This window comes from Bombina bombina, chromosome 5 (assembly GCF_027579735.1).
Source record: "Bombina bombina isolate aBomBom1 chromosome 5, aBomBom1.pri, whole genome shotgun sequence".
In the NCBI taxonomy this organism is placed as follows: domain Eukaryota; kingdom Metazoa; phylum Chordata; class Amphibia; order Anura; family Bombinatoridae; genus Bombina; species Bombina bombina.
The window spans coordinates 901,871,344-901,896,580 of NC_069503.1; the positions used below are offsets into that span (position 1 = coordinate 901,871,344).

Here is a 25,237-nt window from a genome sequence, read left to right on the forward strand (position 1 = left end):
CAATAAACTCCTGACTGCCACTCACTGCAATAAACCCTATTGTGTGCCCCTATCATATAAAAGAGATTATTGCCATATTTTAAATTATATTTTATGCCCCTATAGTTAGCTGTTCATTCTCCTAGGAATGGGAATTGCATGTCTAAGTGGTTTTTAGAAGGGATGCTGGTAAGTAACCCCATATAACCATTAACAGGGGGCTAGTGATTTCTCTGTTGAAAGAAAAGATGTCCCTCCTTCAAATTAGGGCTCACACATCTATGTGGCTATCAGATTAACACCATGCCAGCATTCAACCATAGTCATATTGGGAAGCATTCAAAATGGAGGTCAACTTTAACACAAATATCAGATATAATAATACGTATGCACTTACATCAGCTGACTGATATCCAGGTAAAACAGGAACCTCAGGAATAGCATACAACAGGCAATCACCATGCCCCAATAAACAACATGCAAGAGTGATAAAATGAAAGAGGCAACACAATTCTCAGCCTCTTAAGGGCTGTTTCATCTGGTTATTACAATCTTCACAGCACTGGCCTTTCTTTATGGATTTGGTGACTCTGAAGAGGCCACTATTACCACCAAACACACAAACATACCATAGAAATATATCATAAAACCCTCCATTAATAACAGGCGGCTACACCATTCAAATAAGTGTTTTATATACTTACATCTGTCAAGAGATTAGCATACTAGTTATGGTAATAATAGTCTTATTGTGTTGTGTTGGTGGTGGCTGAGCTGATAGCTCCTACTAGTTTTTCAGATATAATAAAAAAAAATATATTTACATATGTATGGATGTTAGAGATTCAGCTCCATAGGAAAATACAGAATTCATGGAGAGGTTTGTCATTGCATCCAAAGTGACTCTCTTCCAAAGCGATTCAACAAAGAATATGGGGGCATAAAAATAGGTAATATTTTCCCTACATAAGATTAATAAATTGTGCAGGACAGTTGGAGATGTCAACACAGTCATCCACCCTTATACTCATTCTTAAAACACAACTTTATTTATTCAGGATCTGCATGTTTTCATATGGATTTTCTTTTAGTTTTCTGAGGACTTAACAGAAGCTTGCAAATCCCTACTGCCTAATATACTTTGAAGGTCACATTATCCATGTGACAGAGGTGTCAATCAAAGGACTGTCCCTGAAATAATGAGTCCACCGCTCCATCTCAAAAGAAATTCTGATCAATAGATTATAGGCCAGATGGAAAGGTTATAAAAGTATCTACAATCCCCATAGACTTTAATATAAAAACTGAAACAGACTAAATTAAAGGTATATAAAATGCTTTTTTCTTGTTGCAACTAAAAGTGTATTATAATATTAACCTAATATCATGTTCCTTTGCTTGATAGACTTATTTTTTGTTTCCAGAATTGTGGAGGCTTGAGTGTATTCCGGCAATACAATTTAGGAATTGTTTCTACAAATCATGCAGTATCATAAACTGAAAAGCTATAACTTAACTTTTTCGTACATAAATATTTTAACATATTATTTGCAGCTTTTTCATATGAATGAACGTTTTTGGTACATTAATGTCCCTTTTGTAATTCTAGGAGATAATGTGAAAACAATATTTTCTTTTTCAGCAAGTTTAAATGGACATAAAACCTCAGTTGAAATTAACAGCAATTGATTTAAAATAAAATTAGAAGCATTTTTTTCTGCCATGCATATTATTGCTATAATAGTTCTAGGTGGATATGACACCACCCACACTCCATTAAGGGCTATATTACAAGTAGCGTGCTATTTAGCGCTCCCACTCAAACGTAAACTTCGCTAGAAGTAAGCTTTTTTTCAAGTTGAAAGTAAAAATTTTGTGAGCGAGCAAAAGCTGACATGTGCTAACTTCTGGACTTCAGATATCGTGACCGCGCTAATACATTCACCCCATAGACGTCAATGGAGAACATAAAGGAAAATACCTGACAGGAGTTATTAATATTTAAAATTCCAGTGTTCTTTACATACATGACAACGTTATTTTTATTGTAAATACATATTTCTATCAGGGATAGGCAAGGTGTCCGTATACGGACACTGGTGTCCGTGACTAGCCCTTGCAGTGTCCACCACAACCTTAGTATATCTTTTCTTTCTGATTTAATAATAGGAATTAAAAAAAATGTAGTATGAATAAAGTTAGTCACTTGTCAAGAGACTGCTAGCGATATTGAGTGATAAGTTATGAAATAAATAAAGCCTGAGTGAAATACTGGATGTGTATCTGCATGTGTATAATAACACCCAGCTCTATACAAAGACACAGTAGTGACACTGGCACATGGGTATAGCCAGACAAGGGCTGGTTATAGGGTCAGTGGTATCTGCATCAGTATAATAACACCCAGCGCTTTATAATGACACAGTGACACTGGCATATGGGTATAGCCAGAGGAGGGCTGGTTATAGGGTCAGTGGTATCTGCATCAGTATAATAACACCCAGCGCTTTATAATGACACAGTGACACTGGCATATGGGTATAGCCAGAGGAGGGCTGGTTATAGAATCAGTGGTATCTGCATCAGTATAATAACACCCAGCGCTATATAATGACACATTAGTGACACTGGCATATGGGTATAGCCAGAGGAGGGCTAGTTATAGAATCAGTGGTATCTGCATCAGTATAATAACACCCAGCACTATATAATGACACAGTAGTGACACTGGCATATGGGTACAGCCAGAGGAGGGCTGGTTATAGGATCAGTGTTATCTGCATCAGTATAATAACACCCAGCACTATATAATGACACAGTAGTGACACTGGCTCATGGGTATAGCCAGAGGAGGGCTGGTTATAGGATCAGTGGTATCTGCATCAGTATAATAACACCCAGTACTATATAATGATACAGTAGTGACACTGGCTCATGGGTATAGCCAGACAAGGGCTGGTTATAGGATCAGTGGTATCTGCATCAGTATAATAACACCCAGTACTATATAATGATACAATAGTGACACTGGCACATGGGTATGGCCAGAGGAGGGCTGGTTATAGGGTCAGTGGTATCTGCATCAGTATAATAACACCCAGTACTATATAATGATACAATAGTGACACTGGCACATGGGTATGGCCAGAGGAGGGCTGGTTATAGGATCAGTGGTATCTGCATCAGTATAATAACACCCAGCGCTATATAATGACACATTAGTGACACTGGCATATGGGTATAGCCAGAGGAGGGCTGGTTATTGGATCAGTGGTATGTGCATCAGTATAATAACACCCAGCGCTATATAATGACACAGTAGTGACACTGGCTCATGGGTATGGCCAGAGGAGGGCTGGTTATAGGATCAGTGGTATCTGCATCAGTATAATAACACCCAGTACTATATAATGATACAATAGTGACACTGGCACATGGGTATAGCCAGAGGAGGGCTGGTTATAGGATCAGTGGTATCTGCATCAGTATAATAACACCCAGCACTATATAATGATACAATAGTGACACTGGCACATGGGTATGGCCAGAGGAGGGCTGGTTATAGGATCAGTGGTATCTGCATCAGTATAATAACACCCAGTACTATATAATGATACAATAGTGACACTGGCACATGGGTATAGCCAGAGGAGGGCTGGTTATAGGGTCAGTGGTATCTGCATCAGTATAATAACACCCAGCACTATAAAATTATGTTTTTAATTTCAAATGTACCTTGGTGTCCTTCACTAAGGTCTGTACTTTGGAAAATGTCTGCCACAGCCTTTGTCTGTGCCTATCCCTGATTTCTATATAACTGTAATACTACCTATACCTGTTATCTTAAGTCGCGTTATTAAAATATTACATATAAAATATTAAAAAATATTAATAATAACTATTAAATATTATTATTGATACTGTAAAACATTGTAAATAATTCATAGAATTTATATATATTTTTTACTGTATCTATAATATTTAAGAAAAAATCAGAAAAACAAATAAAATAATAAATATGCATTTCGGCATGTAAATGGGCCATTTTCAATTAAAAATAAGTCATTAAAAATCTTCTGGGCCGGCCGAGAATTTAAATAAAACGGCAACCAATTGGAAGCAAACAGATGGATTCCGATTGGTCGCCGTTAAACCATTCAAAGATTTTCCCTAAAGTTAAAGTGAAAGTCAATCCAAGCGTTTTTGAAATGTTAGGATTGACTATTGAAACAAATAAAGGGAACTTTCATTCATGAAGTATAACATACTTCATGCCGAAAGCGCCTTTATTTATTTCAAGCAATCGCCGTTCTGAGCTGCTAAGGAAGCCCACGGCAGATCGCTGTTTTGCTAGAGAGGTGACGTTTTCACCTCTTAGCCAATAGCTGTGCGGTAAATCCAGCTTGGCGCCCATGGGAACTGGATTTCCCGCACGCTATTTGCTAAGAGGTGAAAACGTCACTTCTTAGCAAAATAAATTTCTGCCGTGGGCTGCCTGAACAGCTAAGAACGGCAATCACTTGAAACAAATAAAGGAGCTTTCTGCATGAAGTATGTTATATAAGAAAGATACTGTCAAATTATGATAAAAAAATTGGATTTTGTATTTTTATATTCTTGCTAAAGGAAATATGGGTTGTTTTTATGCTATTTAATAGAATGAATGGCAAAAAGTAAGATAAACACAACTATACAAAAATACAAAAAACAATAAATTGCTATGGTAAAAGTAGGGTGTGCATGCTTGCCAATTGTGTCAAAGATTTTTATATATTGGATGATGTCACAAAATGTGTCATCTCACACATACATCAAATATATTTTGCAAATCAGTTCCTTTCTAATTATCTGCATTTGTAGTCTTAGTATAAGCTTTTTATTTAACTATATTTATTCTAACCTTTTACTTTTTTTGACAATGAAGTTAAATAGGAGCACTGTGCCTTTGTGGCCCCCCCCCCCCTTTTTTTTAAAGGTACATGAAACCCATTTTTTCTTTCATGATTCAGTTATTGAATACAATTTTAAACAACTTCCCAATGCACTTGTATTATCTAATTAGCTTCATTAACTTGAGCAAATAACATTAGGCATATATGTGCAGCTACCAATCAGAAGCTCCTGAGTCTGCCTAGGTATCCATTTAAACAAAGGATATCATGAGAACAAAACAAATTAGATAATAGAAGTAAATTAGAAAGTTGTTTGGAATTGCATGTTCTATCTGAATCATGAAAGAAACAAATCATGTCCTTTTAACTATATTATTACTGTTTTTAAAAACTAATCAAAAGTTGTGAAACATTTTTAAGGTGTCATTAAATATTTACTAACATAACACTTATTTTACCTTTCATAAGTAATATAGTTTACTTTTAAAGATAATCTAATTTCACGAACTTATATTGTTGCACACAAGGAACGTTTTGCACACTAATTTTTCAAATCATAATAGTGTGATTTTACTGAGCCATACTATGACCTGGAGAACGGACCTCGTCATCTTAAAGGGATACTGAACCAAAAAAAATTATTTTGTGATTCAGATAGAGCATGTAATTTTAAAGGGACATAATACTCATATGCTAAATCACTTGAAACTGATGCAGTATAACTGTAAAAAACTGACAGGAAAATATCACCTGAGCATCTCTATGTAAAAAAGGAAGAAATTTATATCACAACTTCCTCAGCTCAGCAGAGTAAGTTCTGTGTAAAAAGTTATACTTCACCTGCTCCCAGCTGCAGGTAAAAAAAAAAAAAAAAAAAAGAAGAAATGAACAGCAGCCAATCAGCATCAGCAGTGCTGAGGTCATGAACTCTTACTGTGATCTCATGAGATTTGACTTAACTCTCATGAGATTTCATAGTAAACTTCCTTTACCTGATTGGTGAAATAATATGAGAGTTCACGAGGCTCATCCTTTCAGCTGTCCCAGGACAGACACACTAAAATGCTGCTTAGAAATCCTTTACAATGGGAGGTGGCTACTGAGGAACTTTTGAGGTAAAATATCTTTGTTTTTTACATAGAGATGTTTAGGAGATATTTTCTAGTCAGCTTTTTACAGCTATGCTGCATCACTTTCAAGTGTTTAAACATTTGGGTATTATGGCCCTTTAAGCAACTTTCTAATTTACTCCTATTATCAAATGTCCTTTATTCTCTTGGTATCTTTAATTGAAAAGCAAGAATGTAAGTTTAGATGCCGGCTCATTTTTGGTGAAAAAACTGGGTTGTTCTTGCTGATTGGTGAATAAATTCACCCACCAATAAACAAGTGCTGTCCGGGTGCTGAGCCCAAAATTGGCTGGTTCCTTAGCTTAGATGCCTTCTATTTCAAATAAAGATAGCAAGAGAACGAAGAAAAAATGATAATAGGAGTAAATTAGAAATTGCTTAAAATTGCATGCTCTATCTGAATCAAGTAAGAAAAAAATTGGGTTCAGTGTCCCTTTAAATACAAATAAATAGTGTCACTTTGTTTCAGTGTGAAGACAAAATTTGATTTTTTTGCTGGGGAAGAATCTTTAGCATTCGTCTCCTAGTATTTGAACTACACTGACTGCTTAGATAAAAACTGTAGCTAGGTGGCGCTGATAGTTTCTTATGAAAATGTAAACCCTGATAAAAAACACAAAAAAGGAGCATTATGTGATCCCTCCCCCTCCCCAGGAAGTGGAAGGGCTGAGCTGTTCCTACTGGCAGCTTTAATTCACTGTTGTACTGCTCTGTATTTGAGCTCATCAGCGAGCTTCTGGCAGAAGGTGTTCGCCGGATTTGGGTTCTGCATTCTGCCGCTCATCTGCTGCAGTACTTACTATTGGCATCATTGTGGACTTTTTTTTGCTGGTACTGAAATGTGCAAGAATTAAAGGTGAGTTCTTTTGACTGCAGACTGGGGACTAAACGATTGCAAATAGACATGCCCAGTTATCCAAGATGCTTATCTGTGCTTAGCTTAAGACGAGGACATTTCAAAGAAAGTGTTATTTGTAAATGTAATTTGCAAATCATGGTTTAACTACACATCTGTAATTATTAGGACAATATTGCTGTTACACAGTGCAGGAGAAGTGCATTGTATAGGTCAGCAAATTATCTGCAATAAATTATTCTTTTCACTTACATCTATTGAGGGGAAAAATGCATGATCCACACTAAATTCCAGCGTAAAACATTAATGGGAGAAAGTGCTACCAAGGTTATTTGTATAGCAACAACCCGGCTATTGTTCCCATTGTGTTTTTTTTCTAGTTTCCCTTTCCTTTGTCAGCAGTGTTCTTATTCTGGATGAAGGCACAAAACACTTCACGTGGGGTTCTCTAATAAATAATTTGACTGTTTTGACAAATATAATTTTGTTTTGTTTTCAGTTTTATATGAATGGTCAGTGAATTGAGGCTCCTACAGGTACAGTGCATAAACAGCTGTCACTGAATCCTTAATGAGAAGTCTTTGTTCTATACTGGCAGCTATAACAAAGATTACAAAGCTAAGATGATGTATTCAGAATTATATATTTACTGTAAATATAAATGAAAGCATGTTTTTAATAGGTATTCCTGGTGACATGTGCTTAATATGACATCATAACACTTGATTAGCTTATTTGTTTGTCTGTCAGGCCTTAAGTCATGGGTGTCTGAGATATTTTAACCCCTTAGCTACCAAAAAGTGAAACAAGTGTTATCTTCTGCCAAAAATTAGTTTAAACAAGGTCTCATTTATTGCATTTCTATTGCTCCATGAAGCTGTTTATAGCTATTTGTTTTATTTAGTTTTAACCTGTGCTTTAAAGTCACAATTCATTATAATGTCTTGGATTTTAAGTGTTTTTATGATTGTGCTTATCAAATATGCTTTATAACTTTTATAAATTTGCTTGTTTTTAAATGTATAGTTTTTCAATTTATATTTTTATTATTCTTAAAACATGAATCAAAGGGAATTCAATTACAGATGCGTTGATGTCACTTTATCCAGCTTGAACCTTTCTGTCCTTTTTTCCAGCAGTTCATATTTGGTGGCATTTATGCAAATGTTATAGTGATTTATAACACTGTGATACGGGAGTACTTTATATAAAACTGTATTGGTTACTTAACTTCCTATTCACATAATAATAATAATAAGTTTGCAGTTGTTTTACAATTACAGAGTATAGTTAGATACATGTTTGTTGATGGATTATCATCGTATTAATATTGTATTCATTGGTAGACTGTAGTGACAAGCCCTCATCTTCTGGTTCAGTACATTGAAGGAGCATTACAATAATTTTGTACTAATACTTTAGAGCATGTACTTTTTTTTTTTTTTTTTTTCTGTCTAGTGAACCTTTAATGCTATGTGTTTAACCCCAGCAAAGGGGTTAAACACATAATAGAAGTACCACTTGGGACCCGCAGAGCTCTGACACTGGTCCAATCAACAGCGCTAGTTACACAGCTAAGTCATGTGACTAGCTCCGCTGATTGGGTGAGCAGCAACTTCTATTCTGGACCAATAGTGCTTTTTGGGTCTGAAGCGGTACTTCTACTATGTGTTTAATCCACTTGCTAGGGTTAAACACACAGAGGTGCAGGGTAGCTAGTTTGAAGATTCCATACTCTAATGGATAAAGTCCCTTTAACTTCATTTGTTTGCAAAATATTTTAAGAAATCTTGATTTTTTGTTATTTTTTTTATGAAATTCCATATCTATGTATAGTAGTAATAATGTAACCAAAATACATATGATATGCTGTAACCAGACTTGATATGATCACTCATTTATTTGAAAGGAGACCAAAATGGAAAAGCCTGGCCATCATATTATAGCTTCTAATATTAAAGGGATGTAAAAGTGCAAAAATAAAATGCTGTAATAGGCTATAATAATTTTATTATTGCACTATTACTTGTATATATAACCGTGTGTTTTTAACCTCTGCCAAGGTATCAAACACAGTTAAAAGTCAGCTCCAGAGCAACAATGCACTACTGAGAGTTAGCTGAACTCATCTGTTGAGCCAATGACAAGAGACTATGTGTAGCCAGTAGCCACCATTCACCAGCTAGCTTCTAGTAGTGCACAATATATGCATTATTTTTCAGCAAAGGAACAAAGTACATTTTAAAAAAAAGTAAGTGAATTTAAAAGTGTCTTAAAATTACATGCTCTATCTGAATCATGCAACTTTAAAGGGACACTGAACCCCCTTTTTTATTTTGTGATTCAGATAGAGCATGCAATTTTAAGTAACTTTCTAATTTACTCCTATTATCATTTTTTCTTCATTCTCTTGCTATCTTTATTGGAAAAAGAAGGCAATCTAAGCTAAGGAGCCAGCCAATTTTTGGTTCAGATGTTGGTCAGCACTTGTTTATTGGTGGGTGAATTTATCCACCAATCGGCAAGAACAACCCAGGTTGTTCACCTAAAAAGGGGCCGGCATCTAAACTTACATTCTCACCTTTCAAATAAAGATATCAAGAGAATGAAGAAAATTTGATAATAGGAATAAATTAGACAGTTGCTTAAAATTGCATGCTCTATCTGAATCCCAAAAGAAAAAAATGTGGGTTCAGTGTCCCTTTAATTTTGACATCACACATTCTAATGCAAAAAATGAATTTGTTGGAGGATGTTCATTACTGACCCTACCTAACTATGCATTTAACCAATGCAAAGGTTTAAACAAATGGGTAAAGTCTGCTTGGGAGCTGCAAGCAGCCAGTCATCCAATAAGGAATGGTAGTCATACCACCTACTAATCGCCAGCTGTTTTCTTCTTGGGAGCTGCTCTTTACCTAATTAACATATTTTGCATGGGTTAAACCCATAGTGGGAAATGAAACATTTTTATATTTTTTTATGATTCAGAGACTGCATGCAATGTTAAACAACTTTTCAATTTACTTTTGTTATCAACATTGTTTTGCATACATAGGAAGGCTCAGGAGATACTGATTGGTGGCTGCACTTATATGCCTCACATTATTGGCTCTTCAACAAAGGATACCAAAAGAATGAAACAAATTAGATAATAGAAGTAAATTGGAAAGTTGATTAAAATTGTATTCTGAATCATGGAAGAAAATGTTTGGGTTTCAAGTCCTTTTTTTAATGTTATCCAATTAGAACATGTAATTTTTACACTAGAATGTCTTTCATTTGGAACTTTCCCCTCTTGGGTTGGAATTTAATAGGATGTTTATTGTTTAAATGTTCATTCCATGTACAGACTGTTTAGCATCACTAAGGAGTGTGTCACACTGGTAAAGCGGTGTGTGCAGTTAGTGAATCACATTATAAGGATTACAAAGTTGAAGATCAACATCTTCATTATAAAATTGTTCTTTGATTACTTGCGTTATTGCTGTAAAATGATTTTAATGCTGTTAGCGTAGCCTAGAAAACCGTAAACACAGACATTCATTGGAAATTACTTAAAAAAAGATTCTCCGTTTTGTTTTTATCTGCTCATGAATGAGTAACTAGTAGCAATACTCCAGGGTTAACAAACTTTTTTGTGTGCCCAAAATGGTGCTGGAAAAATGACCTGCTCTAATCTTGTAGAGCATTAACTTTTAAGACTATCGACCCTTCAGCACTGTGTGTTCAACCTCTGCATTGGGTTAAACACACAGTAGAAATACTGCACAGGACGTGCAGGGCACTGCTGGTCCCTCAAATAAAAATGCAGCTGATCCAATCAGCAGCGCCAGTTGCACATTTGAGTCGTGTGGCTAGCGCTGCTGATTGGATCAGCTGCGTTTTTATTCTCAGGACCAGCAGTGCACTGCAAGTCCCAAGGGGTATTCTTATTTTGCAGGGGCAAAAACGCACAGTACTGCAGGGTCGATAGTCTTAAAATTACATTAATGGAATAGAGCAGCATGTATTTTTCCGATTTATAATGGCTCTTTAATTTCTGATATACAGTATTATATTACATTCATTCATAAGAAAAGTATGTTATTACGCAGTATAACTGCAGACCATGAAATTAAGCAATATATCTGATGCCCCAGAGGTCGAAAGCCAACAATATGTAATCAGTGCTGCAAGTTTGCCGCCTCTGACCTAGTCAGCGGAGTAGCAGGTACATCAAGTATAAGCTTAATTCAGGGATCGACAAAGCCAGGGAGCTACTGGCACCTTTAAAATTAGGCCCTGGTGCCCTGGTTTATAGTCCCCAAGATACCTATGGCTTGCCCCACACTTCTTCTTGCTGGCCACTACTAGCTGCACCAAAAATTTAGCTTGATGCGGTTGGATTCTTTCTAGACCTTTTGTTTGTGGCTGTAAAATACAAATCCAGTTTATATTGGATTATTGTTCTAAAAATAATATTATTAGTATTATGTATTTATGTGTAATGAAAAACGTGTATATGTGTGTATATATATATATATATATATTCCCCAAAGAGGAGAACAAAGGAGGCTGAAAAATCATCCACGGCTGGTTCAACACAGGTTTATTTGAGCAAGGTGCTAATACATAAGGTGAGAGCAAAGCCTTAACACCTGACGTGTTTTGCGCATGGGTACATGAGCTTCATCAGAGGTGTGTGTATATATATATATATATATATATATATATATATATATATATATATATATACATACACACACACACACACACACACACACACACACACACACACACACACACGTATATAAATATACACATACACACACACACAGTATCCCACGAAAGTGAGTACACCTCTCACACTTTTGTAAATATTTTATTATATCTTTTCATGTGACAGCACTGAAGAAATTACACTTTGCTACACTGTAAAGTAGTGAATGTACAGCCTGTATAACAGTGTAAATTTGCTGTCCCCTCAAAATAAGTCAACACACAGCCATTAATGTCTAAATCGTTGGCAACAAAAGTGAGTACACCCCTAAGTGGAAATGTCCAAATTGGGCCCAAAGTGTCAATATTTTGTGTGGCCACCATAATTTTCCAGCACTCCCTTAACCCTCTTGGGCATGGAGTTCACCAGAACTTCATAGGTTGCCACTGGAGTTCTCTTCCACTCCTCCATGACAGAGCTGATGGATGTTAGAGACTTTGCGCTCCCCCACCTCTTGTTTGAGGATGCTCAATATGGTTTAGGTCTGGAGAGATGCTTGGCTAGTCCATCAGCTTTACCCTCAGCATCTTTAGCAAGGCAGTAGTCATCTTGGAGGTCTGTTTGGGGTCATTATCATGTTGGAATACTGCCCTGCGGCCCAGTCTCCATAGGGAGGGGATCATGCTCTACTTCAGTATGTGACAGTACATGTTGGCATTCATGGTTCCCTCAATGAACTGTAGCTCCCCAGTGTGGCAGCACTCATGCAGGCCCAGACCATGACACTCCCACCACCATGCTTGACTGTAGGCAAGACACACTTGTCTTTGTACTCCTTACCTGGTTGGCGCCACACACGCTTGACACCATCTGAACCAAATAAGTTTATCTTGGTCTCATCGGACCACAGGACATGGTTTCAGTAATCCATGTCCTTAGTCTGCTTGTCTTCAGCAAACTGTTTGCAGGCTTTCTTGTGCATCATCTTTAGAAGAGGCTTCCTTCTGGGACGACAGCCATGCAGACCAATTTGATGCAGTGTGCGGCGTATGGTCTGAGCACTGACAGGCTGACTCCCCACCCCTGCAACCTCTGCAGCAATGCTGGCAGCACTGATGGTCGACCATGAAGAGGCCTGTTCTGAGTGGAACCTGTCCCGTGAAACCGCTGTATAGTCTTGCCCACCGTGCTGCAGCTCAGTTTCAGGGTCTTGCACTCTTCTTATAGCCTAGGCCATCTTTATGTAGAGCAACAATTCTTTTTATCAGATCCTCAGAAAGTTCTTTGCCATGAGGTGCCATGTTAAACTTCCAGTGACGAGTGTGAGAGCGATAACACCAAATTTAACACACCTGCTCCCCATTCACACCTGAAACCTTGTAGCACTAACGAGTCACATGACACCAGGGAGGGAAAATGGCTAATTGGGCCCAATTTGGACATTTCCACTTAGGGGTGTTCCCACTTTTGTTGACAACGGTTTAGACATTAATGACTGTGCGTTGAGTTATTTTGAGGGGACAGCAAATTTACACTGTTATACGGGCTGTACACTCACTACTTTATATTGTAGCAAAGTGTCATTTCTTCAGTGTTGTCACATGAAAAGATATAACATTTTTACAAAAATGTGAGGGGTGTACTCACTTTTGTGGGACATTGTGTGTGTGTGTGTGATTGGTGGCTGACTAAATACTTTCCCCCCCCACTATATATATATATATATATATATATATATATATATATATATATATATATATATATATATATATATATATATATATATATATATAATGGAAGGGAACTGCACTCCAAGACCGGATAAGGTACACATCCTGTGACTCAGTAACATCCAGCCCTGGGTGCTAAATAGCACTCCAAAAAAGCTGTTATGTCACCAGAGCCACAGGCAGTTAACCCCAGTCCGGAATGGGTGCAAGAAACAAGGGAGATTACAAATAAAAAGTAATACAACACATAGAAACACCCAGCACTCACCAGCTAGCTCACAGCTAAGATAAAATCACAACTGGAAAGGTTAGTCACCGCATCTGGCCAAATGGGAAAGCTCAGGCACCACATCAAGGTCCTTTCCACCGCCTGAGTCCCTAACACAGGCACACCATCATGCGAGCTCACAAAGCCAAACAAACTGAGAACAAAGAAGGGGTGCACAGGTGGCTGTAATCACCCATAGAAAATACAAAACATGGAAGGGAACTGCACTCCAAGACCGGATCAGGTACACATCCTGTGACTCAGTAACATCCAGCCCTGGGTGCTAAATAGCACTCCAAAAAAGCTGTGATGTCACCAGAGCCACAGGCAGTTAACCCCAGTCCGGAATGGGTGCAAGAAACAAGGGAGATTACAAATAAAAAGTAATACAACACATAGAAACACCCAGCACTCACCAGCTAGCTCACAGCTAAGATAAAATCACAACTGGAAAGGTTAGTCACCGCATCTGGCCAAATGGGAAAGCTCAGGCACCACGTCAAGGTCCTTTCCACCGCCTGAGTCCCTAACACAGGCACACCATCATGCGACCTCACAAAGCTCTGGTGACATCACAGCTTTTTTGGAGTGCTATTTAGCACCCAGGGCTGGATGTTACTGAGTCACAGGATGTGTACCTGATCTGGTCTTGGAGTGCAGTTACCTTCCATGTTTTGTATTTTCTATGGGTGATTACAGCCACCTGTGCACCCCTTCTTTGTTCTCAGTTTGTTTGGCTTTGTGAGCTCGCATGATGGTGTGCCTGTGTTAGGGACTCAGGCGGTGGAAAGGACCTTGACGTGGTGCCTGAGCTTTCCCATTTGGCCAGATGCGGTGACTAACCTTTCCAGTTGTGATTTTATCTTAGCTGTGAGCTAGCTGGTGAGTGCTGGGTGTTTCTATGTGATATATATATATATATATAAAAAACGTATTTAGTCAGCCACCAATTGTGCAAGTTCTCCCACTTAAGAAGATGAGAGAGGCCTGTAATTTTCATCATAGGTACACCTCAACTATGAGAGACAAAATGTGGAAACAAATCCAGACAATCACATTGTCTGATTTGGAAAGAATTTATTTGCAAATTATGGTGGAAAATAAGTATTTGGTCAATATCAAAAGTTAATCTCAATACTTTGTTATATATCCTTTGTTGGCAATGACAGAGGTCAAACGTTTTCTGTAAGTCTTCACAAGGTTGTCACACACTGTTGCTGGTATGTTGGCCCATTCCTGCATGCAGATCTCCTCTAGAGCAGTGGTGTTTTGGGGCTGTCGTTGGGCAACACAGACTTTCAACTCCCTCCAAAGGTTTTCCATGGGGTTGAGATCTGGAGATTGGCTAGGCCACTCCAGGACCTTGAAATGCTTCTTACGAAGCCACTCCTTCATTGCCCGGGCGGTGTGTTTGGGATCATTGTCATGCTGAAAGACCAGCCACATTTCATCTTCAATGCCCTTGCTGATGGAAGGAGGTTTGCACTCAAAATCTCACGATACATGGCCCCATTCATTCTTTCATGTACACGGATAAGTCGTCCTGTTCCCTTTGCAGAGAAACAGCCCCAAAGCATGATGTTGCCACCCCCATGCTTCACAGTAGGTATGGTGTTCTCTCTCCTCCAAACACGACAAGTTGTGTTTCTACCAAACAGTTCTACTATGGTTTCATCTGAACATATGATATTCTCCCAATCCACTTCTGGATCATCCAAATGCTCTCTAGCATACTTCAGATGGGCCCGGACATGTACTGGCTTAAGCAGGGGGACACGTCTGGCACTGCAGGATCTGAGTCCCTGGCAGCGTAGTATGTTACTGATGGTAGCCTTTGTTACGTTGCTCCAGCTCTCTGCAGGTCATTCACTAGGTCCCCCCATGTGGTTCTGGGATGTTTGCTCACTGTTCTTGTGATCATTTTGACCCCACGGGGGGAGATCTTGCGTGGAGCCCCAGATCGAGGGAGATTATCAGTGGTCTTGTATGTCTTCCATTTTCTAATTATTTCTCCCACAGTTGATTTCTTCACACCAAGCTGCTTGCCTATTGCAGATTCAGTCTTCCTAGCCTGGTGCAGGTCTACAATTTTGTTTCTGGTGTCCTTCAACAGCTCTTTGGTCTTCACCATAGTGGAGTTTGGAGTGTGACTGTTTGACGTTGTGGACAGGTGTCTTTTATACTGATAACAAGTTCAAACAGGTGCCATTAATACAGGTAATGAGTGGAGGACAGAGGAGCCTCTTAAAGAAGAAGATACAGGTCTGTGAGAGCCAGAAATATTGCTTGTTTGAAGGTGACCAAATACTTATTTTCCACCATAATTTGCAAATAAATTCTTTCCAAATCAGACAATGTGATTGTCTGGATTTGTTTCCACATTTTGTCTCTCATAGTTGAGGTATACCTATGATGAAAATTACAGGCCTCTCTCATCTTCTTAAGTGGGAGAACTTGCACAATTGGTGGCTGACTAAATACTTTCCCCCCCCACTATATATATATATATATATATATATATATATATATATATATATATATATATATATATATATATATATATATATATATATATATATATATATATATATATATATATATATATATATATATATATATACTGGTTAATTCATTGGCTAGCCTTATGTGTATTCCAGACATTCTAAAATATGTCTCTATTACCTCTACTGTTCCGTGATTAAACAGCCTGTCTCTAAAGAAATGTAGAGAGGCAAAAATATAGGTAAAGCCAGTTACACAGTGATTTCATACTTTGCTGTAAGAGACTTTTTATCTCCTGGGTAATATTGAAAATAAGCTGACAGATGTTCTTCACATTCCCCTGATATTTTAGAGTCCCTCTGGAGCCTTCACTGTAGTAAATTAGGCACCAAGTAGGATTCCCTATAAGGATACTGTATTGTCTGATGACTGTCTCCGTGATGTTTTTGTGGCCGTGGTCTGTTGATGTTATAGACCAGTGATGGCCAACTTCTATACATGTGGTGGACGCTGCCATTCTTTTAGAAGCTTTAAGGGGCGCCTAGACATTTAAGGCTAACATACATACATACACATACATTGCACATACATAGATGCACAGACAGACATATGCTCATATATTTAAATTTAAATGTGTGTGTATATATATATATATATATATATATATATATATATAGACACACACACACACACACACACACAATGTTATACACACATACATACTTTGTTTATGAATGTTTTAAATGCTATTATCATGCAGGCTAAGATGCTGTTGTTAATAGCTGCTTATGCATATATTACCCATAGTTCATTAGTAACAATTATACAGAGCACTTCTGGGGAAAAGCAAGCGGGGATACTTATTTGCTAATCTTCTATACAATAATTCACCCCAGAACCCCCCCCCCCCAAATAAAACATTACTGTAATTTCAATTACGCAGCTTTTTTTTTTGCTATAAATATGCATGTTCAAAATGCTTCTGAAAAAAGTTATGATGGCCTTTCTGAAGGCTTTTCTGATGCAGACAGTAGGCCTTGTGTATGTACCATTAGTACATGATATAACTGTCAGTATACAGAACATATTGTGTTGTAAAAAAAGAGATTCCTTTTCTGTTTGAAGAGTTTTCTTATCAGGTTTTGAAAATCTGTTGCACATCTGTCACAACATTCAATGAAATCCATCTTGTGTCACTTGTGTGTAAAATAAGCAATGGTACAAAGAAAAATTTACATCTTAAAAAACCATTGGCATTCTAGTCCCATGAAGTTTAAATACTTGTGCTATTGCATATAGATGTTGTTGATAATTGTAGACTGTTTTATTAGGGTTTGAATATTTTTGTTTTTTAATTCACATCCCCTTTGTTTCACTGTTTGCTCCTTAGATTGAGAGGCTTTATTTGTACAGTGTTCCCCTGTATGGTTATGTGTAAAATGTTGGTGCTTTTTATAACTCATGTTACAGTTTGTTTACAGAATTTAAGGGACCTGCTGAGTGTGTAGAAATTTTCTTTTTCTGTTGTGGACTCTAGAGGGGCATGAAAATTATACCAAAATAATACATGCATCTCTTCCTCTTTAAAAAATAAATAAATAGGTTTTCAGAAAAGTAATTTTAAGCATCAACTTAAAGGGACATTATACGCTTATTTTTTTCTTTGCATAAATGTTTTGTAAATAATCTATTTTTATATAGTCCATTAAGTGTGGTTTTTTTTTTTTAATGGCTAGTTTTGCTTGTTTTTAAATAACATTGCTCTGATTTTCAGACTCCTAACCAAGCCCCAAAGTTTTAGGAGAATACCGACATATACCTACTCCCAGCTTGCTTCTGTTTGTGTAAAGGGTCTTTTCATATGCAAAGGAAGGGGGAGGGGAGAGTGTCTGTTATTTCCCACTTGCAGTCTGTGTTCCAGTAACCTTTTAAACAGAGCTAAACTGGAAGCTTCTAAGTTAGTTTTTAAACAGTTTTATACTGGATTTTTATATCAGTATCTGTGCATATTATTCTTTATAGTAGTGTCTCTTACATGCAGTTACATGAAAAAGGGTGTATACTGTCCCTTTAACATCTTACATTATGGTTCTGTGGATTTGTACACAGAGAGTTGAAGAGACAGGAGTGCAGAGTTTGGCTGCTGTGATAAACTGGCTGTGCCCAACCAAAGAGACCAATTTTTTAGTTTTATTTATTTAAATATACTTGTCTATTTTATATATTTTCCGACAAGATAAATTCCCATTCTAAGCCTCTCTTCTGTGGCTAGAAAGTATTTTGTGTTTTTATGTCCCTTTTACTGATCAATGATCGTCCTTATTTCTCAACTTAAAGGGACAGTCAAGTCCAATGATTTAAAAAGGGCATGTCATTTTAAACAACTTTCCAATTTACTTTTATCACCAATTTTGCTTTGTGTTTTTGGTATTCTTAGTTGAAAGCTAAATGTAGGGGGTTCATATGCTAATTTCTTAGAACTTGAAGGCCGCCTCCTAATCTGAAAGCATTTTGACAGTTTTTCACCACTAGAAGAGCGTTGGTTCATGTGTTTCATATAGGTAACATTGTGCTCACGCACATGAAGTTAACTAGGAGTGAGCACTGATTGGCTAAAATGTAAGTCTGTCAAAAGAACTGAAATAAGTGGGCAGTTTGCAGAAGCATAGATACAAGGTAATCACAGAGGTAAAAAGTATATTATTATAACAGTGTTGGTTATACAAAACTGGGGAATGGGTAATAAAGGGATTATCTATCTTTCTAAACAACAAAATTCTGGTGTTAACTGTCCCTTTATTATTAGTCAGCTCACTTGTAATTGCTGATTAAATCATGTGACCATGACAGAAGAGTACTACAGCATGTTCGTTATCTGGTTAACTTCTATTCTGATGTATAAAACGCTAATTCCTAGGCTTTAACCCCTTGAGTGCTAATGACGGCTCTGAGTCGTCACAGAGTTTCCCACTCTGGTGCTAATGACGGCTCAGAGCCGTCACTAGCACTCTCCCAACTTGAGGGAGATCTGGGGGCTCCTACCCCGGCGATCGGTGCTGCATAATGCCAGGCATCGCCGGGGCTTCCCGTTTTGCGTGTTGACGTCACGCGCAATGACGTGATGACGTCACCGCGCAACTTTATTTAACATTAACAATGTTTAATATATAGGAGCAGGGGGCATGCTGCTTAGAAGCCTGTATCTCAGGCATCTAAGCAGCTACAGACCCCCAAGACCCACCGTTGGAAAGGTAATCGCCTAACCTTTCCTGAAATAAATAAAAAAAAAAGTAAAAAAATATATATTTTTTAAAAATATAAAATAAAAAAACCTTAGCACCCAGGTGGGAAAGTGCTTAGCACTCAAAGGGTTAAAGGGATAGGAAAGTCAAAATTATACTTGCAGGATTCAGTTAGACCATGTAATTGTAAGACCTTTTTTAAATTTACTTCTATTTTCAAATGTACGTTGTTCTCTTGGTATCCCTTGTTGAAACACTTATCCTACACTAGTGAGAGCTAGCTGCTGATTGGTGCCTGCACACATTTTTCTCTTGTGATTGGCTAATAAGATGTGTTTAGCTAGCTGTCAGTAGTGCAATGCTGTTCCTTCAGCAAAAGATAAGATACTGAAGTAAATTTGATAACGGAAGTAAATTGGAAAGTTGTTTAAAATTTTATGTTCTGTCCAAATCATGAAAATTGTTTTTACGGTTTCTTGTCCCTTTAAGAACGGTTGATATGTAACTATAAATGTATCACTTTAAGCGCTGGGCACATTTCCATCCGTCTTACTTTGTAGCTAAGTATTTTTATAAACTGACTTATAAATTCCAGTCAGATTAACAGTTGAAGCACAGTCAGATGATGTGAATTTTCTTCATGTGAGTCAGGCAATCATGATTGATCCTATTTGTTGAGATTAATGTGCAGCAATGATCACAGCAGTGTCTCATCAATATTTTTGAATGCTATGGAGATGAAAGTTTACTATGTACTTTTTTGTTAACTCTTTTTATATTGTTTTGTATACTGTTCTGTATTTCACAATAAACAATGTATTAGTTAAAGAGATTATGAGGGGTTAGTGCGAATTAAATGTCATTATTTAATTACTTAATTCTGGTGTGTGTCACATAATCTAAAACAAATTTTAATCTGCCATTTTTTTCTTGCAGTAAATAAAGCTTCAAATGAATGTAAATTTAAATGAACGAGTGCCCGTTTTTTAAAAACACTATTTGAAATAGGGACACTTTCATTCATTAAACTTTACATTGCAGCTTTTTTTTTTTATTTTAAATACTTACCTTTTTCTCTAGGAAGCACAGCAATGACGAAACCGGCTTCCTCCAATCGTTCCATGGTCTCACGAAATGGGTGCTCAAGGGGCACGCCATGATTAGAGGAAGACAGTTTCGTCATTGCTGTGCTAAGTACAGAGGAGCTGCGGGCGGAGGATCGCCGGTCTGGGTTTACAGAATAGGAAAGTATTTAAAAAGAAAAACGCTGCAATGTAAAGTTTTTTTTTTTTTTTTTTTTTTTTTTTTTTTTTTTTTTAAATGAATGAAAGTGCCCCTGTTTTTAATAGGTTTTTAAAAACCGGGCACTCATTCATTCACCATTACATTTACTTTCAGTATGACCGTTCATTTCTGTAGGGAAAATGATGTATTCACGCAAATTATTCAAACATCAGAGGGATAGCTGGCCTAACCTTTTTAACAAACAAAATCACACAGATGTGTATATATAATAAACAGTCCTTTATTGCTCTCCTTTGCTTGTATTTCTTTTTGTTGTATTAAATAAAATAAAAAATTGAACTCTAGTGTATTACTCCCATTCCTTTTATGTTTCTCATGGCATGTTAATGAATACAAAACATCTATTTTAAAGGGACAGTAAACCTAGCTTTTTTCTTTAAATATTTCTAAATGCCACATGTAAATATAATGATCTAGCTGTATATCACCTTTGCAAACATTGTAGATCTTTATTAAAATTTTAATGAAACTCATGTTCTGAACTCTGGCCGCCCAATGCCGGTAATGTAAAAAAATTTTTTAAGGTGTATCTTCCTAACCTATCCCCTATGAATCGACCGCGCAGCTCCTTGAGTGTCAATGGCGCACGTTCCTTGATTGACAGGGCTTGTTGGAGAGATACTGGGCATGCACAATATCAAGCTCCACAGAAACTCTAGCATTACGCTCTAGTGCAGGTATTGCGCATGCTCAGTTTAAATTTACGGCAAGAATCACTTGCCTGGAAATAGACTGTGAATGCGCATAAATGGGAGTTACTAGGGGCGTGATTAGCTCTTCCGATGGGACGGACTGTAAGTCTAGATTACACTCCCACTGCAGGATCGGCTCAATGGTCGGTGAGATTGCATTTATATAACTAACATTTTGGGTAATTTAAAATATATATAACTTTATTTTTACAAATGTGATTAAAATTATTTCTATCTGTGCTCATAAGATTTCAGTCTAACAATATGTGAGCCGTAACACACCTTCATTTACTGATTCTTTAAATAAGAATCCATTTGAGCACTTTTGTTTTTCTTCTTCCCTATAAGGGCTGTTGAACACTTTTTGAATGGGTTAATGGAAACAAAATGTACACTTCAATGTAACCCCCCCCCCAAAAAAAAACAAAAAAACCTGCATATGAGCAATACTTTATGCAAAGGCCCATTATTTAATACATTTAAGAACAGATGTTAGCTAATTGCAAAAATTAGAATTTTGAGTTTTAAAAACTGAAATTTGAAAATTGTATCGGAGTGATATGTCAAATTAAAAACCCCTGAAGATCTTGTAATAATAATAATAATAATTGGATAAGTTTTTGTTAATACATTTTATAATTTTAAACTTCAGAATAAATTGCTTTAAAGGACTTTATGATGGAACAGTCAAATGTGCTGATTCATCAAATTTTGGCCTAGATTACAAATGGAGCACAACAAAACCAATAAATAAAATGCAATACAATGTACACAAACATTTCTCCTTTTTTCATTCCTTGAACCCCCTTAGCATGTAAAGCCTACGTGCCCAGCTGTTCTGTATTTGTCGCACATAAATGTTACCTTCCATATCATACCTATGTTCATAGCGCAGCCACAGTGGTATTTGTTGGTGTTCTACAAAGAACTGATGATAAAAATACAAACCATAGTTTAACCCCTTAACGACATACGTCATACAGGGTACGTCTTGCACAAACTGGTCTTTAAAGACCAGCGACGTACCCTGTACGACGTTTGGGTTGAAAGCGGCTGGAAGCGATCCTGATCTCTTCCAGCCGCTTTCCGGTTATTGCAGTGATGCCTCGATATCGAGGCATCACTGCAATAACATTTTTCCCCATCCGATGTAGAGAGAGCCACTCTGTGGCCCTCTCTGCACCGGACATCGATGGCTTCAATCGTTGGTGGGTGGGAGCCGACGTGGGCGGCCATCGATGGCTTGCTGAGTGCAGAGGTGGGTGGGGGTAGCTGGGGGGCGCGCACAGACGCGGGCGCGTGCGTGTGTGCACAGGGAGGTAGCGGGTGGGAACCATTACACTATGGAACAGTTTGTTTAAATTTAGAGGGAGAGGGGGGGAATAAAATGTGTATTATAAATAATTGAAGTGATCTGGGAGGGGGTGGGGGTTTAGTCTTTGTGGGGGGAAGCTACACTACAGAAAAGTGGGGAAAAAAATAAAAAATATATATTTTTTTGTAAACTGGGTACTGGCAGAGATGACTCCCAATAATGTAGAGGGGGAGGGTTAGAGAGCTGTTTGGGGCTAAGGGGGATCCTACACAACAGCATATGTAAATATGCTATAAAAAAAATAAGATACCTTTTACTTTTAGTACTGGCAGACTTTCTGCCAGTACTTAAAATGGCGGGGACAATTGTGGGGTGGGGGAGGGAAGAGAGCTGTTTGGGAGGGATCAGGGGGTCTGATGTGTCAGGTGGGAGGCTGATCTCTACACTAAAGCTAAAATTAACCCTGCAAGCTCCCTACAAGATACCTAATTAACCCCTTCACTGCTAGACATAATACACGTGTGATGTGCCGCGGCATTTAGCAGCCTTCTAATTACCAAAAGCATCGCCAAAGCCATATATGTCTGCTATTTCTGAACAAAGGGGACCCCAGAGAAGCATTTACAACCATTTGTGCCATAGTCGCACAAGCTGTTTGTAAATAATTTCAGTGAGAAACCTAAAATTGCAAAACAAATTAAGTTTTTTTTTTTAAAAATTTGATCGCATTTGGCGGTGAAATGGTGTCATTAAATATACCAAAATGGGCCTAGATCAATACTTTGGGTTGTCTACTACACTAAAGCTAAAATTAACTCTACAAGCTCCCTACATGCTCCCTAATTAACCCCTTCAGTGCTGGGCATAAAACACGTGTGGTGCGCAGTGGCATTTAGCAGCCTTCTAATTACCAAAAAGCAACGCCAAAGCCATATAAGTCTGCTATTTCTGAACAAAGGGGATCCCAGTGAAGCATTTACAACCATTTATGCCATAATTGCATAAGTAGTTTGTAAATAATTTCTGTGAGGAACCTAAAGTTTGTGAAAAAATTTGTTAAAAAGTGAACAATTTTTTTTATTTGATCGCATTTGGCGGTGAAATGGTGGCATGAAATATACCAAAATGGGCCTAGAACAATACTTTGGGATGTCTTCTAATAAAAAATATATACATGTCAAGGGATATTTAGGTATTCCTGACAGATATCAAGGTTCCAATGTAACTAGCGCTCATTTTGACAAAAAGTGGTTTTGAAATAGCAAAGTGCTACTTGTATTTATTGCCCTATAACTTGCAAAAAAAGTAAAGAACATGTAAACATTGGGTATTTCTAAACTCAGGACAAAATTTAGAAACTATTTAGCATAGGTGTTTTTTGGTGATTGTAGATGTGTAACAGATTTTGGGGGTCAAAGTTAGAAAAAGTGTGTTTTTTTCCATTTTTTCCTCATTTTATAATATTTTAATAATTATGAGATATGATGAAAATAATGGTATCTTTAGAAAGTCCATTTAGTGGCGAGAAAAACGGTATATAATATGTGTGGGTACAGTAAATGAGTAAGAGGAAAATTACTGCAAAAATGTAAAAATAGCCCTGGTCCTTAAGGGAAAGAAATTGAAAAATGGCCTTGTCCTTAAGGGGTTAAAGGTAAATGAAGAACTCCACTATTTGTCCTTCATCTTAGCGCACCTTCAGCTTAGAGCATGAGCGATAGCTGACGTTAGTCTTTCAGCGCAACCTTATATAGGTCTGTTATGTGAGGGGTTTAGTGCACTCTCACTGTGTGACATGCAGTAATTAACGTGCCCTAAACTTTTGCTCGAGTGCTAATATATTACCTTCAGTGCTCTGATTGCACTTGAGATGTTAGCACATAATAGCGCTAATATATGTTTGTTCTCCACTTGTAATCTTGGCTTTGCAAGGGGTGTGTACACATAGTTAACGCATTGCGACTTCTGAGTATGACTTTGACCCTGGTGAGCCAGTTAGATCACTGAATCTGTACTGCTCGGGAACCAGACTGGAGAGTGTGCAGCGTGTGAGTTTTAACTATGACTTTAAACATTGTTAGAAATGCTGATGAATGGGCCCTTGCAGGATATGTACGTATTCTGCAGAAAAACAGTAATCCCTTTTATTAGAAGTATTTTTAAGTATATTGCAAAAAATTTTTCATTTCACATTAAAATGCACCCATGTACATTTCAATGTTGACCTTTTTATCCCTTTAAACATAATGTCGAAAAACTGATGCCATAAGGCTCCAGACACATGCATGCTCCTTAGCCAACCTACCTGCTTTTCAACAAAGGATACAAAGTGAACACAGTTAAAAAATATTAATCGATTCAGACTAGTTTCATGTACCTTTTTAACTCATTTGCTAGGTTTAAACACAGCCAGCGAGCATTCATGTAATATTAAAATGCTCTAAATAATCAGATGATTTTATTTATGCATGAGAAATGAATCCCTGCATTGCAGATTTAAATTACAGGAAAAGCTGGCAAAATAAATGTTTACAATGTATAATTTAAACATTTTATGCACAATTGTGTTTTAAATACTTTTAATGCTTACATTTTGTTTTGGGATTTTTTTTAATGACTTTCAA

At 37.3% G+C, this 25,237-nt stretch overlaps 1 protein-coding gene across 4 annotated transcripts in view; it reads left to right on the top strand.

Annotated features, from left to right (window-relative positions):
- The first annotated feature begins 6,694 nt into the window (after nucleotides 1-6,694).
- FAM110B (family with sequence similarity 110 member B) overlaps nucleotides 6,695-25,237 on the top strand; it is a 433,945-nt gene continuing 415,402 nt past the window's right edge. For 3 of the 4 annotated variants that reach the window (XM_053715058.1, XM_053715060.1, XM_053715059.1), the window contains exon 1: nucleotides 6,697-6,857. The gene's annotated coding sequence lies outside the window, so the exon portion shown is untranslated. Of the gene's footprint in view, nucleotides 6,858-25,237 lie in introns of all 4 variants that reach the window. The other variant, XR_008402594.1, reaches the window with a different exon arrangement.